Here is an 18,675-nt window from a genome sequence, read left to right as displayed (position 1 = left end):
GATTATGCGCGTGCGAGGGTTGCAAAGAGGCTGCAGGGGTTGCCAACCAGTGGTCCATGTACCACAGGCGGTCCGCTGGAGTTAAAATATGGCTACGATTTTAAATTTTGCGAGCGACAGACTTCTGCGTGTCATGAGAGGGTTTAGTACTAAGTAGGTATTAATATTAGTCCTAGGATTAAGTACGGAACTTGTACAAAGAATGCAGGTAAAAGAAGTTCAGGAACGGCGTAAATAATAAGTATTTATTAATATAAACTCAATAATGTTACCAAATCAATCTATATTATTCCACAATGAAAATACGTATCAATCTAGTATATTCCTTATTTTATAACAATTTATGCACATAAAAAATAACTAACCTGGGTTTGCTCGAGGAGTATTTCCTCCTCGAGACATCTGTTCACAGCGAAGGTTGGATAGCGACTGACCGTAAGTGAACGACCGAGCAAGTGAGATAACTTGAATGAATGAGTGAATCGACGAAGCAAGTTGCCGGATCTGACGTCAGTTAATATCCAATTCTTATAAAAATGTTAATTAATTAATATTTAGTAGTAAGTATTATGAATGTTTTTTTATATAAAGTGATCCCTGCGAGCAATAAAGAAATCAAAGTGGTCCCTGATCTAAAAAAGGTTGGGAACCTCTGGCTACAGGGTGCAGGTGAGTCCGTGTTCTCTCCAGCCTTTGGTCGCCGATCGGGAACAACGTGACCAGAATGCGGAGCGCCGTGATAATGCGGGGTAGCCCAAATTATACATAGTGAAAATCGGTAGCTAATGATCCGGGGAATATTGGACAATTATCGGGTAAATCGATCATTTTGGGACATGTTTAAAGATGATAATACGGCTTAAATCATGATTAAATTCTACGAAATGACTGTCGCCAGTTACTTCGATCATTTTAGATGAAACATGTTTAAAGACGAAATGTAAGAAGTTGTAATGAAATTCAAACACATGACTGTATAAGTAGATGTTGCTGCTGAAGGATGAGGTTTATTTAGGGTAATTACTATATGTCTCTGTAGTTCAGTGATAAAAACGAGCTAGAAAACTCAATAATATGCACTTTAATATAGAGTTAATGCAAGATGATGTGACTTAAGGTCCCTGTACTAGTTCAGCTTGTTAATGTGTGTAGTTGTAACTTATAGTAGTTTTATATAGCAGTCACTTTAGTTCCGTTACAGGTCTCCTTGTAATCTAATCATTTCTTAAGTTTGTGAAGCTCTACTATTTTAAGCGTGCTACTGGTGCTACGAAGAGTCGTAGCACGTTGAGCGACTCTAGGTAGGTATTATTTATCTGTTGGTACAGGTTACTTTGGCACCCGGGGCGATCACCCCCCCCCCGGGTTTCCTACCGATTCAAAGACAACCGCACCCCCCACCCCCCCGTATCATGACATAGACCGCAGATTTGCCATGCAGATGTGCCAGGGAGTACTAATCTGCGCGACTTGTGTCACCCCCTGATGCTTGGCACCCGGGGCGGACCGCCGCGGCTTCGCCCGTGGTACTTACATGTATTATACACTAGCTGACCCGGCGAACTTTGTTCCGCCTTAATGGCAATCAATAACGGTATAAAAAGTATCCTATGTCCTTCTCCTGGCTCTAAACTACCTCCCTGACAATTTTCAGCTAAATCGGTTCAGCCGTTCTTGAGTTATAAGTGGAGTAACTAACACGACTTTCTTTTATATAATAGATATATATAAAAGAATTGAATGATCAAACGAACTTACCAAGTGAAGTTCGATCTAAATTATCCTGTTTTCGCCGAAGAGATTTATTTTACCATGTAGTACCCCTGTACGACAACCCAATCCGCACACAATATTCAGCGTAGTAGTATTAAAAAACAAAAGAGCGGGCAACCCCACCCCTACCACGCTGTGGGCTCGGTGTCCGAGCGGTCTCATTATATTTAGAGAAGAGACGACATTGACGTTTACCTCCAGGGAAGAAGATATAGAAATCTTCGGGTTGGGAGGGACCTTAAATCTCTTCGGCGAAAACAGGATAATTTAGATCGAACTTCACTTGGTAAGTTCGTTTGATCATCCGCCGCGGCTTCGCCCGTGGTACTTACATGTATTATACATATAAACCTTCCTTAAGAATCACTCTATCTATTAAAAATAAAATAAAAGGTGATTCTACAAGTGTTTTAATTTTGTCAAACTGGTAATGACGTCAATTTTGGGAGAAGGGGGGGGGGGTCATTAAGAAATGACGCTAGGATGATTGTAAGGGGGGGGGGTCTAAAATCTGAAAAAATCGATGACGTAATTTATGGACGGCCCCTAAGTCTGTAATAAATAGTACTGTAACAAAATGAAGGAATAGTGTACCTACTTTGGAAGCAACTTACTACCGGCACATCACTAGCAGCAATGTTTTTATTTCATTCGGGATTCGTGTAAGAATTCCACTGGAGCATTAGTGTCGCTCGGTCGATCGGCGAGCGTGCGAAGCGTTAAATTTTATTTCACAGGTACATTCAGGCACATCCAGGTACAGGTCCAAAGCCGGGACATTGGTTCGCCGGTCGCAACTACGTGATCGGTGTAGAAAACACCGTAATGTGCCTTTTCCTCAGAAATATGAGGATAATGAAAATCACTTTGCGGAGACCTTATTTGGGCTTGTTAACGCCGGCATTATTGCAATGTTGGGGAAAAGGTACAACCTTTATAGGTTAACTGTTTGCTAATTTGTTGTTAACAAATAAGAACATGGGTTAAATTAAACCTTGGCTTCATAATTTGACCCAAAAGGTGTACAATATTATGGAATATTAGGATTCTTTATAAAAGAGGATAACTATCTTTTAAATATCTGAAACATTTGACATGGTTTTTGAAATGATAAATTCAACTGCCTAGTCGAATAGGATAATCCTTTCGTTTGCCGTTCGACTATTGAAATTTTCTAACAGTTATTATTTCGCAGTTTTTCGCAGCTGATCTGATTCGGAAGACTATTTCCCAAAACCAAACAAATAAAAGTAACCAAATGAACCATGTTACTTTGTCGGCTTAGCATAACGCCGTAGGTATTATTCCTATAATTCCAAATATATTTTATCGGGTGAGTCTGTAATTACGCAAGATTATCTGGACCGGGGACCTCTGGTGGACGTGATCTGAAACTTGATTATTTTCAAATCCGAGGGTTCGCCCGAACTCGTAATGACTGGTGTCGTTGCGGCCTTGACCACAGCTTAGGGAGAAAAGTCTAGATTTTTCGAAAACTGAAGCTTTTTTAACAGACTTCAACAAAACGAGGAGGTTCTCAATTCGGGTGGTATGTTTTTTTAAAGGTTTTCTTTACAGTTGATCACCACTCATTGTGAAATCAATGTATGTAGCTTAACTGAGAGCCAAAACAGATTTCCAAGATTATATTTTTTCTTATCTTCTCAGTCGTGTCACTTTTGGTAGAGCGGTTGTGATCACGTTGAGGCGTTCGCGTCGATTGTAGAGACAGCTCTCCGATAAAAAATCGCCAGAAATGTTTAATGTATCTTATTATTATGATACTAAGTTTTATCGCGATTCAAGACTAATCGACTGTCAGCTCTTTGGTGATAGGGATTACAGAGAACTTTGAACTTGTTTTTAGTTACATTTTTTTTGTTTTTTGCAATTTTTCTGTATTCGATATGGCTGTTCTTTTTAGGCTACGGCTAAGCCTACTATTCAAAGTTAGGTTATCTATTTTTAGTGTTGGATTTGATATTCAGCGTTAGTGTGATAGTGTTATCAGTTTTAATGAAGTTCGCGTATGGTTACCCTCGTTAATCGATTCTAAAATGGCAAATTCATTTTGTGAGTAATTACATCTCTATTGTTACTTTCGTTCGTTCGTTCGTTTCAGCCAAATGACGTCCACTGCTGGACAAAGGCCTCCCCCAAGGTTTTCCACAATGAACGGTCCTGCGCTGTTTACTTGTTACTTTATAGTAAACAAAATGTGCGTCACTGCGTGTGATTCGTTGTTACGTTACGTTTATTTATTCGACATTATTAATTTTCACGAAATAAGTTTATTTTTAACGTTCTTCTTACTTCTTTGAGCAAAAAACAGACTACTTACAATACTTTTTTTTGCACTCGTAACCATAATCGGTGTTTTTGTATGGAGTTAGACAGACTTTAGACGTTTGTTATAGTTAAGGCCATTCTTAAATTTGGTAAGATGGTGGAACCCAGCCTTAGACGTTATTTCTCATCTAAGGGTCCCAGAAAGCTCAGAGTCACTAAGCGTAATGAGTTAGGTGATAAAGGACAGAATCGCTGCTTATCGCTGCGCCGCACCGCAATATGCGGGCCTATAAAACGATTCGCTTTTGTGAACTAAACACAATTACTTGAATAATGGCACAAAATATACCCAAAATGCTAATTTACGGCACAGAATAAGTAATAGTACCAAGGTTTACGGTCACAAAATAATGGTGAGTGGAGGGCAACATAGGTAGATATAAACTCAATTCTGAACTTCACTTCATTGATACAGATGAAACTCACCGTGTTTGTATTTTAACACTATATTCTAGCGGTCTGTAAGTTATAAAGCATACGAACCTACTATGTCATTATTTGCCAAATTAGGATCTCACCAAAAAATATCATGTAAAATGTTGCAAAAATGACACCTCCTATAGTTTGACCCACAGGGTCAAAAGACACCGCAGCGAAAAATACCACTATGCTACTTTAAAACTACAAGTAGGCCCAGAACAGACGGTGAAACGCAACTGCAACGAAACTGCAACTTTGTGATGATTCTGATGAATGAAACTGAAACTGAAAGTTTCAAAGTGGTCGCGTCATGTGTGGTCTCTCAACGGAAGCTATGGCAGAAACTTAGATGCAACTCAAAAGTATCTAGCAGTTGCAGTTTCGTTGCAGTTGCGTTTCACCGTCTGTTCTGGGCCTAAGTAATTAAGATTTCAGGTTTATTAAAACAAAAGATAGGTAGATATTGTTCAGAGCTCTAACTTAATTATACCTCCCTAGGTCTAAACATGAAAACTCATACCTACATCTCATAAAATAGCCAATTTTATAATCCAAGTTGATGATGATGACGACAATGATGATGACAATGATGATATAAGTAATGATAATCAATAAATATTTTCAATACTTAAAGTAATTACTTTAAGTGTCGAAAAACAAGAGTATTTTCACATTGTTTGTTTATAGTATTTGAAGTTTTTGGAACGATTTTATAACAACAAAAGACAATTTTTATAGGAACAACCGGGAAATATGATTTTTTCCCGTTCGCCTTCCGCTCAACTAATTGAGTTATTTATCAACGTAGCTCTTCGAGGAAAGATTGTCATATGTTATTACAGCCAGTAAATAATTAGGACCTTTCCCCTTAATTCGGGAAATCACCTCCAATTAGCTTAACGGCGACAAAACCGTTTGAATCCGTAAAAGTAATAATAATATTCTGTTAGTAGTGTATTAGAATATTGTATTGGAAACGCATAGCAATTTGTTAGGTTGTTTACTAAAAAAGCAAAAATTTAGTCAACATTTATAGAGCGAGATAAAACGAATAAACGTAGGTCTCTCCAAACTGCTTTTTCGTTTCGACAGTTACTAGACTACTAGTACGCTAGTTTTAAGTGTTAATAGTGCAAACTCGCAACTTAAAAAAATACAAAATTGCTAAAAAGAAAAACATGTAGGTAGTTGGTGGCCATGAAAATCTAAGAATAGGTATGTGACGGACACAACACCTTATATTTGTACATACCGATCGCGCGGAGAGCAAATCGTCCAGTTGCGTTTTTCTCCGCGGTGCCTCAAGCGCACTCACGCCCGTATTCACAAACATTACTATGAGGTCCCACAGTGCGCGTGCACGCACAGGGTCACACACAAACCAATCACCGATCTCTATTCAACGCTGTGCGTTCGATTTGCTACTTCACTTAAGCAAGTATCGTTTGTGAATATGGGTGTCAGTCTGTGTCTGTGTCAGATATTACGTGTCGAGCATGTCACATCTAGTTTCATCTAGAAGGCATCTACTGCTGGATAAAGGTCTCTCCCAAAGTCTCAAAGATCCATACCGAATGGCACTGCGCTACCCGCAATCGGATGTTTTCCATGACCTTCTTCTTCTTCTAGATCAGATGTGCCCAATCCCATGTCTTTAACTGTAGAGAAACTATTGTCAAAACAGAAAATCGTTGTTCGTATTAAAAAGTTTTTGGTTCCAAATTAAAGTACGATAAAAGAACAAAACGTAAAACGGTTTGGGTTAGTGGAGACCCTATAAATCTTCGTATCGCATGCGTCCAGAATTTTAATAACTGATCATTAAATGAGTCCATTTATATTTTCTTTACTGCTGCACGAACTTAGGTATTTTTATTTCCCTAGAGGTGTGTCTTACATAAGGATCTCACCCAATTTTTACTTGAGAATGACAAAAATCTTATTTATTAGTGTTTAATGATGTAGGTCACTGTTACAAGATTCAAGGTTAACAACGATTGGTTTAACTAAAAAATGCGTCCAATCCATTGCCTTTCTAAGAATAAGCTCGATAGAACGAAAAGTTTTCCTTGTACTTAATATTCTATTAATCTCCGAGGCGATATAAAATATACATGAACGCTCCAGGCAGTTTCTGGCTTATCAGTGAGGGCTATGAAAACGCACAATTCGCCGTAAAACTGACAAAGGGTATAAAATAAATATTGACCGAATACTGGCAGCCAGTGCTGTTACAGCACTTACAGCAGATGGTTATCGATGATCGCAAAATACGACGCTTTACGCTTGTAACTGGACAGTTTCAACAGTATAAGAATTATGTATAATGTGAAAGCAAATAAAGGTTTCAATTTGAATATTGTAATTGTATTGATTTCACTTCGCCATCCCTCAAAGGGTTAAACCATCTCGCCTGTGGTTCGTTTTATACGCTCACAATTCATTATTGTACCTACCTAATGTACCATACTAAAACAGATTTTACATTCTTGCTTGAACCGTTTCTTATGGACTATTTAAAGTGAAGCGACTGCCTAATCAATCTTCATCTTGTTCGTAATTAAAACAGAACCAAAAACATCTCGTGTGCTGATCTAATACGTGCAGCGAATAAGCAATGTGCGTAAGTTCACGCACGATCTACTATAGTATTTAGATTTAGAGGCTTATTTTTAATCTATTTCTCAAGGTCATCGATATCGATGAACTGGCGGCACTATTAGCAGCTTTGTAACGCGGCTATTGTGTCTTGTGTGGTTTTATGATGTTAAAAGCATCAGATGAAAGGACGCTGGATTCGGTGCACCGCTTTGAATGGGCGACCGTTTACTGTAAATGTGGAAGAATATTAGGACTTATACAGGGTGTTAGGTAAATGGGTATATGAGCCAACACTAGCCCATGTTAACATGGGCATATAAATGGTATGGTGAGGTCAGAAAATTGATATCTTCATTTTAATTATTTTAATTTTCATACAAATCAGATTTTATAAAATTTCTTTTGTATGAAAATTAAAAAAGAAATGGTGATATCAAATTGCTGACTTCACCANAATGGTATGGTGAGGTCAGAAAATTGATATCTTCATTTTAATTATTTTAATTTTCATACAAATCAGATTTTATAAAATTTCTTTTGTATGAAAATTAAAAAAGAAATGGTGATATCAAATTGCTGACTTCACCATACCATTTATATGCCCATGTTAACATGGGCTAGTGTATGTCGGCTCATATACCCATTTACCTAACACCCTGTATAGTGGTAATAGAGTTTAAAGCGTGTTGTATTGTGATGTGCAGTTGACCGCCTGTCAGATAGGTTTGCGGTCAACTAATGAGATTGAAAGCGCATTGTCGATGCGCATTTATCGGAGTTCTATGATTCATAGTGCTTTAATGACTGTTCTAGCTCCACTCAATGGATCGGTGGTAAAATTGACCAAGTTATCGAATAGACCGATATAGTGGACGAGTACATAAAATTATGGAGATTCAATGCCAGATGACCTTTAAAGATGGAGTAGGAAGATCCACAAGGAGCTGCATTCAAAAAAGAGGACCCCAATGTTTGGGTTTCTAAGCTATACTGGCTACATTGAGGAGGTTAAATCTGTACCTACCACCTAAATCAATTGCCATAATTTTTATGATCTGTGAAAATGTACATTTTGCTATTTGTCCTACTGAAGATAATAACAAGGTTAAGAATTTGTAACATATTCTTATTTAGATGGATCTACAGGGTATAAAGAAACTGCGTGTTCCTTTATCGATACTGAACCTACCCCTAAGTTATATGGCTCGCAATTTCTTTAACACACTGTATTTGTGGTGCGTCTAATCGGTGTAGCAATTTCTGCTCAGTGTAGGGCTTAGGAACTAGAATCTATTGAAACAATTAGATATACAGGGTGTTTGGCGCATCGTGTGCCAAAATGATTTGGCGGATAGAATGGGTCATTTCCTATATTTTCAGCCCCCATAACACGTTCCATGTCAGGCGGCTACTTTTATATTAAGTTTTTTAGTAATTTCACCAAAATACCCAAATCGCATCATTTAATTTCGATTTAAAAAAAAACTACTAAGCGTAGCCTCAAAGTAAATATTTTGTTTTGACGTGCATTGATATAGGGTTTGTTATTCACACAAAAAGGGGCTATAAACACAAACTTCGCAAATCAGTCCGAATAGAGTCAATGCACTAATTTAGGGAATTTGTGAAGTTGTTGTTATTATTTAAACAAGATTAGTATACCGTTTGAATGGGGATAGACTAGAGAAGTTTTGATAAAATCCAAAGATCGCTATCTCTTTTAAAAAAAATTTTATAGCCATGTAAACTTAAATGTTCAGTCCATTTTTAACTTTTCGGAAAAGTTCAAAGCTGAATTAAAAAAAAACTAGATGATATTTGCCAGTAACTTTAGATTTGATGTAACCCTATATCAATGCACATCAAAACAAAATATTTACTTTTAGGCTACGCTTAGTAGTTTTTTTTTAAATCGAAATTAAATGATGCGATTTGGGTATTTTGGTGAAATTACTAAAAAACTTAATATAAAAGTAGCCGCCTGACATGGAACGTGTTATGGGGGCTGAAAATATAGGAAATGACCCATTCTATCCGCCAAATCATTTTGGCACACGATGCGCCAAACACCCTGTATATTACCAGGAAAGCCAAACTTATTTAATAACATCTTAATAAAATTCTTAACTGCTTTTAAAAGTTTATTTATAAATGCAAATAAGCCTCGGTTGAGCTTTTATCTCGATTTCGGGATGGATATTAATTCGGAAGTTTGGTAATTCGACGATCATTTGCGAGGCCGTGGTATCGCGCAACTTGCTGATTAATCCAGCTTATTTAAAGGGTTTTAAATAAGCTGGATTAATCATATTAGAGTTTATTTCATGTAATACCTACTTTTTTGTGTATCGTTTTAGGAAATAACAAAACAAATCGACGGTACAGTCGAGTTCATAAATATTTTCTAAATATTGTTAGCATTTTAACGATCACATATTTCAATACAAACTCAAACATCAATAAAATTTAAAAAGTAATGTACTTGCTTATAGTACTTATTAAAAGAATTGCTTTGAAATTCTCTTATTGCACTGTGCTACGATGCAAACACGATTCGTAGAAAAAATATTTAAATCTGCATAAAATAACTACTTTGTTTCCTCTCAAAGAAATACCTATTTGTAAAAGTCTGTAAAAGAAATAATATTCTGCTGCTTTCGTTGGTGAAAAACAGTATATTTTAAGAGTACTTTCAATCCTTTTTAACAGAACTGGAAATTTCAGTAAAATTTCATTTCACAAGGTGGATCGACAACATCATAAAGGTAGCAGGAAGGCGCTGGACGCAGGCCGCTACCAATAGATCAACATGGAATCATTGGGGAAGGCCTATGTTCAGCAGTGGACGTCCTATGACTGAAATGATGATGATGATGATGATTTTTCCCTAATGGTTGAATAAACTGTAAAAACCTGAGTAAGTAAGTAACCAGAACTTTACATACATTCCATATTTTTATAGCTATATTTGAATTTGACTCATATACATTGTTGTATAAGTTTAACGGTCACTCTACCAAAATACACGGTCGTTCCCTCATCTCTCTCTCTTCTTTTTCTTCTTAATTTTAGTTCCATTAGTTCCTAGTGTTCCTAGTTCCTAGGTAAACAACACGTCCCATTACGTTATCGGGTTGTGAAACTTGTTAACATGGCAAACAAAACAGAATAGCCTAAATAAACATGCATCTTTCCAGTAGGTATACCTTTCACTTCGAGTCGAGGAATGCCATGCAGGGACATTAAAAGATATGTGAACTGGAAACTAGGGATGTTATGGATATTTTATGTAATTTCGGTTATGAATTTACGGATATAGAAATAATATTAGCAGGGGAGCGCCTTGACAACAGAGGCCCCCCGCTGAAAATCAGTTTCGAGACAAGCCCTGGCGCGGTCTTGATGTATGCTGAGCGGGAGTGGGTGCCTTTTTAACAGCTATCTGTCCATTTGTGTATATCTTTCTTTATGTACCTATGCCTTGGTGCTTTTTTTCAATTAAAAACTATTATATTCTATTATACCGGATAATTTCGGTTACGGATATTACAATTTTAACAAGACAACTTGATTTGACTTTTATTTCTAGACTTTAAATAATATTTTTTATTGTTTTTTACAATCGGACAAATAAAATATTATGAATGACTTCGTACGCGTGGATCCCGTTTAACCCCCTTTTCCCGAATTTTCTTTGCTATAAACCTCACGGAGCCCGAGACCTTTCCAACGAATGCAAAACCGTGGAAATCGGTTCGTGCGTTCTGGAGTTATAGCGTCAGGGAGGAAAACCCGACTTATTTTTATATAGTAGATTGGGTAAAACAGGCTGTTATGCCAGAGAAAAACACAAAAAAAGATTTTGACTCTGCCTACATCCGCAACTATCCAAAACTTTTGAATGGGTTACTGTTATGAATGCTTTTTTATTTCGGATATCCGAAAGTTTCCGTTACGGTTACGGATACCCTTAACATCCCTGCTGGAAACGGCAATGATAACCGAGCCCATTATGGCCACAAGAGTCATTCTGTCAGGTTCATTCCACACAACGACTTTACAAAGGGCGGGAAAAATATAGAATAACCTTAAAGTACAGTCGGCGTCAAAGTTCGTGACATCTAAAGCAGCTAATAAGTTTGTAACACATTTTCTGGTTATCTTGTCAACTTTTTGACCACTTTGGGCGTCACGAACTATTTGGCGCTGACTGTACCATACGCGACGATAGCTTTTCAGCTTAATCATCGTTCATAAATATTCTTCCCATTTATGTTTGTCCAAAGTGATAATTCATCTCTACATTTTCAATGTGAAATAATAATGTAATAATTAAATGATGTTTGTTTTTGTTAGTCTGCAGACTAGGTTTTAAATGTGCTAAAATAACTAATTGATAAATGCACTGCAATATTGTAATTTCGAACCTAAATCTATAGATTATCTACGAGTAAATGTTCACATTACGAGTAAATACCCAGTTCCCATTATCGAACTCCGCATTCCGCATTCTAATACGTAATAGACACACGTGTAGATCTGCCATGTTTGTCTGATAGTACATAGAAATTGAACTACATAGAAATTGTAATTATAGCAATTTGCATATTCTTGCAAAAAAGTCACTCTTACCACCATTGAGAGAGCCTATATTATTATGTTATTCTTACTAAATTAAAATGAATTATCAAAAATTCAGTAGCAGTTTGTTTGGTTTAATTTGTAACGTCGCACTTCAGCACAGCTTTCTTAAGTTTCAGACTAAACAGGCTTAGTAAACGTTCTGAAATAACAAGATAAAAACCCTTTTAAAAGTACACAAATCCCAACTAATATTATAAATGCGAAAGTAACTCTGTCTGTCTGTCTGTCTGTCTGTCTGTTACGCTTTCCCGCTTAAACCTCGCAACCGATTTTGATGAAATTTGGCATAGAGATATTTTGAGTCCCGGGAAAGAACATAGGATAGTTTTTATCCCGGTATTTCAAACAGGGACGCGCGCGATAAAGTTTTTCTGTGACAAACAAAATTCCACGCGGGCGAAGCCGCGGGCGAAAAGCTAGTAATAAATATTTGTACAGACGATAGCTCATCAAGTTAAACAGTAACATCTTATTTCGTTTTAACAATAAATTTAAGCGAAAGGTCACTGACTAAGTCACTCATCACGAAATCTCAGAAACTACAAGTGCTAGGAGTCTCAAATACCTATTGCCTAAGGGTGGGTTCCTTTTAGAACGTAGGTGCTCACTAAGACGGGATTTTGCAGTCTGAAGATAAAGTACGAGTACCTATCATAATTTTTTGTGTCAAAATATTCATAGTGTTTCTATAATATAAAAATGAATCGCAAAATGTGTTTGTAAGCGCATAACTCAACAACGCCTGGATCAATTTTCCCAATTCTTTTTTTTAATGTTTGTTGAATTCCAAGAAAGGTTTTTACGGCGAGAAAAATTTGAATAGTTTTCGGGAAAACCCCGGGCGAAGTCGCGAGTGGAAAGCTACATAGTTAACAATAAGTTTAATAAACAGAATTCTATGACATCTTAGAATAATTAACAAAGTATCTAGTTTTTTTTATGATATTCATAGTGTTAATGTTCATACCTTACCCATAGCACTTACCCTACCATGAATAAAACGCAAATTGAATCAACCCCTTGCATTTAATAGCCGTGCCATCACCTTGGTACTCGTATACGTCCGTACTAAAGCTTATACGGTTATGACTTTTATTACCGCCCTTAAGACCTTCCAACATATGATTCCCCAAGATTAAGCGCTCCTGAGGTGATCGATCAGCAAATCATCAATTACCCGCTCAGATTAATGGATTTATCAAAGCCTACCAGATAAAAATCGACAGCCGCCTTTAAAGAGACTGAACAAAGACAGATTTAATCGCGATCGGAATAACAATAAAAAGAGCGAAAACAGAATTCGTGTGAGAAAACACTTCCTTTGTTTGGGGAGGCTTTGAATGCTTCCAATTTCACTGGAGGACTTTAAACACAAATAAACGAACGATTTCGGCGATTATTGTAATTTGGCGAACTAAATACCGTGTACGATATCATTCGCGTATTATAAAGAGGAAAGAAAGAACAAATTCAAAAAAATCGTTTTTGAGGACTGATTTTCTAATGAACATACTTACCTACTTGTAATTTTTTTTATTATGTTTTTGTTAAATATCTACCCTTGCGAAGCCGAGCCGGGGCGGGCCGCTAGTTGTTTGTATTTCGTTTTCCTAGAAAGGTCTGGATAAATCTAGTCTCTACACGTGTGGAATCCCAATAGTTTTGTCCAATTAGTGTTTTCCAATTAATAATGTTCGAAAATACGGTTATTTAGTTTTATTACTTTAGGATTACATAAGATGATATAATAAAGCTGATGTAACTAGTTCGCAAGCTTGAGTTATTTATAGAGTTTTGAGCTTTATTAGAAGTACTTCTATTCTATGCTATTTGTATCAAACTTTAAATGAGAATGGTAATGTTTTAATATGTTCTATTTTTAACAACTTTATTCTAATTTCCATTTAAATAAACTTCAGGAGCCCTGAACCAATTCCTGATTAAGCTGATTGCTTAATATGTAATTTTATGTAAACGAACTTAACGTATATGAATCTAATAGTTGACTCGGTGCCATATTTTGATTGCGCTCAATCAAGAATAGTACAACCAAAGCGATTATTTATTTGTTTACTAGCATAATGTGCCTGATGAATATCTCTTGTATGATTTACGATGGTTTCACACGCGACTCGCAAGAATACAATACAGGGTGACTTTGAAATCGTTGGCATCCTTTTAATATAAGACTCTACTCATGATACCTGCATAGTGTATTCCCCAAATATGAGACAAATCCAATGACATTTTTTGTCATTATTATTACTGTTTTTGTATTAACTTTAAATTTCAACTCTCTTACTTTAAACACATAGGACTTAAAGAGTTTGAAACTATTTTACAGTCAACAGCACATCAGCCTATACATTTTGTTGCAAATTAACGCTTAATGCATCGAAATAAGATGCCACTGTATTAAGCTTGATGTGCTGTCGTCTGTACAATATTTTTAATTTTGAAATTTTAACTCATTAGGTTTGTCTCATATTTTGGGAATGTAACTATGTATGATGAGTAGTCTTATTTTAAAACGATGCCAAAGATTTCAAAGTCCCCCTGTATAGCGGTACTGAAAACGAGTAATTTTCACTATTTCAGTGCGGCGGCTACGCGGAAAACCTTGCAGGGTGGGCCCTTCGTAGCTCGTAGAGTTCGTAGCAACTTTTCGCTCAGTACCCCGGCGCTTGCCGTAGAGACAGGACGTGTACTCTGTGTCGGTTGTCGCCGCGAGTGAACATATTACGATGTCGAGTGCCACATTCAAATTGAAGTGTTTGTGACTGTGAGTGTTCTGTTCATCATCTGATTTACCGCCGCCGCACTGCGAAAATGTAAGCCATAACCCGTAAGGGCTTTTTAATTAGATTATAAACGAAGTGAATTAAAATACTTTGCGGGCAAGGGAATTTAATTTAAAAGTTACGAATCGCCTCCTTGTTTTTCTCCGGTGTGTATTTTCTTTAATACGTTAATGTAGGAGAGCGGACGTCGCACTAATGGAGCTCCATATTTATGAGAAGGTGGAGATTGCTTCATTTCTGAGGAATCTCGTTGAATACCTAGGTGGTTGGCGCTAGATTCCCTCAAAGGGACTGAGTACTATAGGACCACATTATTCATTGTTAATAAACGTTCATAGCTCATTAAACAGTCCCTTTGTAGCTCTGACAAAATTAGACAAGTGAAAGCATTCTATTGCAATACTGATACGACTGAAAAAATGCAATTAAAAGTTGTATTCCAGTTAAAAAAGCTGCGGTTGCGTGAGATAATTCAGTGCAAAAAAATACTTACACACTCATTTAAGACGTTAATTGTTTTTAAAAGGACTTTAGTGCCAATGGTTGTTATTTTTTGTATGCTCTTGATACACTTTTAATGACAGTTATTCCTCTACTAGTATTTATTGCATTCCATTGTCAATGTTAACAATGATTGATTGCGATTATGTATCTCTACACAAACAGGTTATTATAAATAATGATTTATACACATGTGTTGAAATCATTTGAATTTGATTTACATTTACTATTTCTTATAATTGTTGGTCATTGATGGCTTTTTAACAAGGGGTTTAGTTATTTATACCTGATAGCATAAGTTCAATATAAATTGACTTACCTCCTATAGAAAAAATATTCGACATACCTTTTGAGCGAGACGATTTTCCATATTTCTATTTTGTTTTGACCTACAAAATAGAAATATGGAAAATTCAATTCCTGGAACATAACAAATGTAGAGGCATCTCTATGATATTCCATTACAACCTTGCTGGAGGAAATGCGATAGTGACCCAGATATCTGTGTTAAAGTAATTTATTACAATCAATTGCCTTTTTGAAGGTAAGCTATTGTTGATAAATGAAAATTCGATATGACGTGAAATAGAGAGAGCATAATCTTGTTTGTTTTCCTTAATATCTAGTTATATTGATATTTTTTCAACTAAAAATAACATGTTCGATGATTATCTAATAACATAGTTCAAAGCTAGCACAAAGTTAACAGGAAACTACCTTAGAATATAATGTAGCGTTTACTTTGCATTTACTTACTATCAATCTCAATGTCAATATTGAACCTAAGCAATACTTCCTTTTATCATTGAAGCAAACGTTAGGCCATTTTTTATTTAATCTTTCCCAGTTATCTTTATTATTGCAGTACCGAGAATTACTGATAAACGGACAGAAAATTCATATTCCAGTCTAGACGTAATATTACATACTTACCTACATACCTTTCTACTTTTTAATGAAAGTCAGAGACATACGAATGAAGACAGGAATCGTCGTCCTTTATTTGCATTTTTAATTTCGTCTTTTTATTTTTATACTAATAAATATTAGTATTGGTATAACTTTTTTTACTAGACCTTCAATTCATTTTGTTAATTAACTTTATGAAGTTTTCCCGACTAATTATTCTGTGTGTTGAAAACACAAGAAAGACTAGCATCAAAGAAAAATCCAAACGAGGATATTAAGTTAAGTTGTGAACTTTTACTAACCCATAAAAAGTACGTATCTGCCGGAGTCTTTTCGTGAAATAGTGTTTATTATTACGTGTATTATAATAATACGATTCCTTTTTATGCAAAAACTTATTATTATAATAATTGTAAAAATCGTAGAAATCATTAAATTAATGATGACTGAATTTGTAGTGGCACTTCCTCGCAGCACTTGCTGAATGTTAGTCGGGGCGCTAGTAGGACAAAATGATTAAAACAATTATGAAATGTGAAAAACAAACCTTGAAATATTTTATTAATTAGTCTTTTTAAGTTTTAAGATTCGGTAATTTGAAAGTACGTTAGTACTATGTAATGGTCTAATATTGACATTTTTAGGCTTGATCTTTGGTTATTTCATTTGCGCGTTCTTCTGAAAATAAGAATACAGGCCGTGAAAGAATTCATAAATAAAGAGAGATTGAAGTAGGGGAAATCATGATACCTAAAATACATTAAAGGTGAAAATAATTGGGAGAAGTTCTGTAAAAATGAGTAGCGTAAAAGTGTGATGGGACTGATGGGCGTTTGTATCGTAAATCGTAAAAGTAAAGTTGTTATCATTGTTAGTGATAAAATGTAAATATTTACATAGCAACATTTTATTGAGCGTAAAATGAATCACATTAACACTCCTGCAATTAGATAACGATTGTTATTCGCATTGCATCGGCATTAGAGTTAGAGATAAGGTTATTTGTCATGTTGTTGATTAACCTCTGACTGTGACCTGAAGGTACGATTTTGTAGGATTTTATGTTCAGTAGAACGCCGATTATCCTAATTAATTGGGACTGGGGTCGATTCGGCTAATTGAAAATTCGGATAATCGGACATAGACTGGTAATAGAGAAAAACGAACTTTCACACAGAATATATTTCTACCGAGCGTTATTGTAGAACTGCTACAATAACGCGCAGTTGAAATATAACTGAGTTCCAACAAAACAAATCAAAAATTACTTTAGGACCGATGCGGATAATAGGCGATTCGGTTAATCGGCGTTCTACTGGAGTTTTTATAGGATCTATTTTGCATAGAAAATATATTCTGATTACTGTCCATAGTACAGTCAGCGTCAAATAGTGCGTGACACCCAAAGTAGCCAAAAAGTTCGCAATCGCAACACGTCTTCTTACTATTGGAATAAGGTTGTGTTGTCAACTTTTTAACCACCTTGGGTGTCACGAACTATTTGACGCTGACTGTACCTAATCAGTCCTAAATCAGTCGATCAGTCAGTTATGTAAAATTGATTTCAGTATGTAAAAAAGACCTGTTCCATAGGTATAACTGGTACAACTAAGTATTTTGTTTTTTTTATTTATTTTTATTTAGTTCATCTTTATTAAAGTAACATACCGCTAAAATAAGGTGGGTTACACATTGGTCTTTAAAGTGTATGGATAGGTATTTGTATTTAAATATCAATATTCCCTTTTAAAAACATGTTTTTCGTAATTATGAATGTATTAATTTACCTCGTAAATATGATACGGTTGATAACAAAGGCTGGTACACTGTACAAAGACATTTATGTTGATGTATGGAAAGCGTAAACTGTACGAGTAAATCCATATTATACATATAAATTATATCAAGGTCAACTGGTAGTATAAATAAAAACAAAGTAGCTCCCGCTGTCTGTCTGTGCGCTTAAATCTTTTGAATAACGCAATGGATTATAATGCAGTTTTCAGCTATAGATAGTCATTTCAAGAGGAAGGTTTATATGTATGTAGGTAGGTGTTGAAGTCGTACGAAACCGGGGCGGATCGCTAGTGTCAAAATTACAAGTCTTGAGTCAAAATTAAAAGGACCTTCTCATTGTTTTAAATAAATAGGTTACACTGTTCGGTTCGTGCACGAGCTCTAGACTAGATACCTATTGAATGCATACCTACTAATATAAAGCAACTGTCTGTCTGTCTTTCTCATCTAAACCACTGAATTGAGATTTTTTTAACCCATTAGAGACCGGCTGGACCTTGGTGACAATGAATAGCTGAAATTCATCCGAGCGAGGCCGTTGGCGGAAGCTATAGTATAGTTCACATAAATGCGAAAGTAAACGCTTTCATGTTTGACCAGCTGGATCAATTTTGATGAATTTTGTTGTGGACAGCTTCGGAAAAGTTCGTAAACCAAGTAGGGGTTGCAAAAAAATTTAAATAGGAATTTCGAAATAGTTGTACGAATGAAAACCCATTATTTGAATAATGGTTATAAATATTGTTTAATAGTGTTTATTGTCGAAATTCAAGCGGGTGAACTCGTTCGTATACGATCGAATTACAAACGCCTTGGACAGTGAAAGTGTTAAATAAAACTAAATACAGAACTTGTAACCAACAACAAACGGTTAGGGCGC

Source organism: Ostrinia furnacalis, unplaced genomic scaffold (assembly GCF_004193835.3).
Source record: "Ostrinia furnacalis isolate ACB-3 unplaced genomic scaffold, ASM419383v2 OfSCF1654, whole genome shotgun sequence".
Taxonomy (NCBI): Eukaryota; Metazoa; Arthropoda; class Insecta; order Lepidoptera; family Crambidae; genus Ostrinia; species Ostrinia furnacalis.
Note: the sequence above shows the minus strand (reverse complement) of the source record.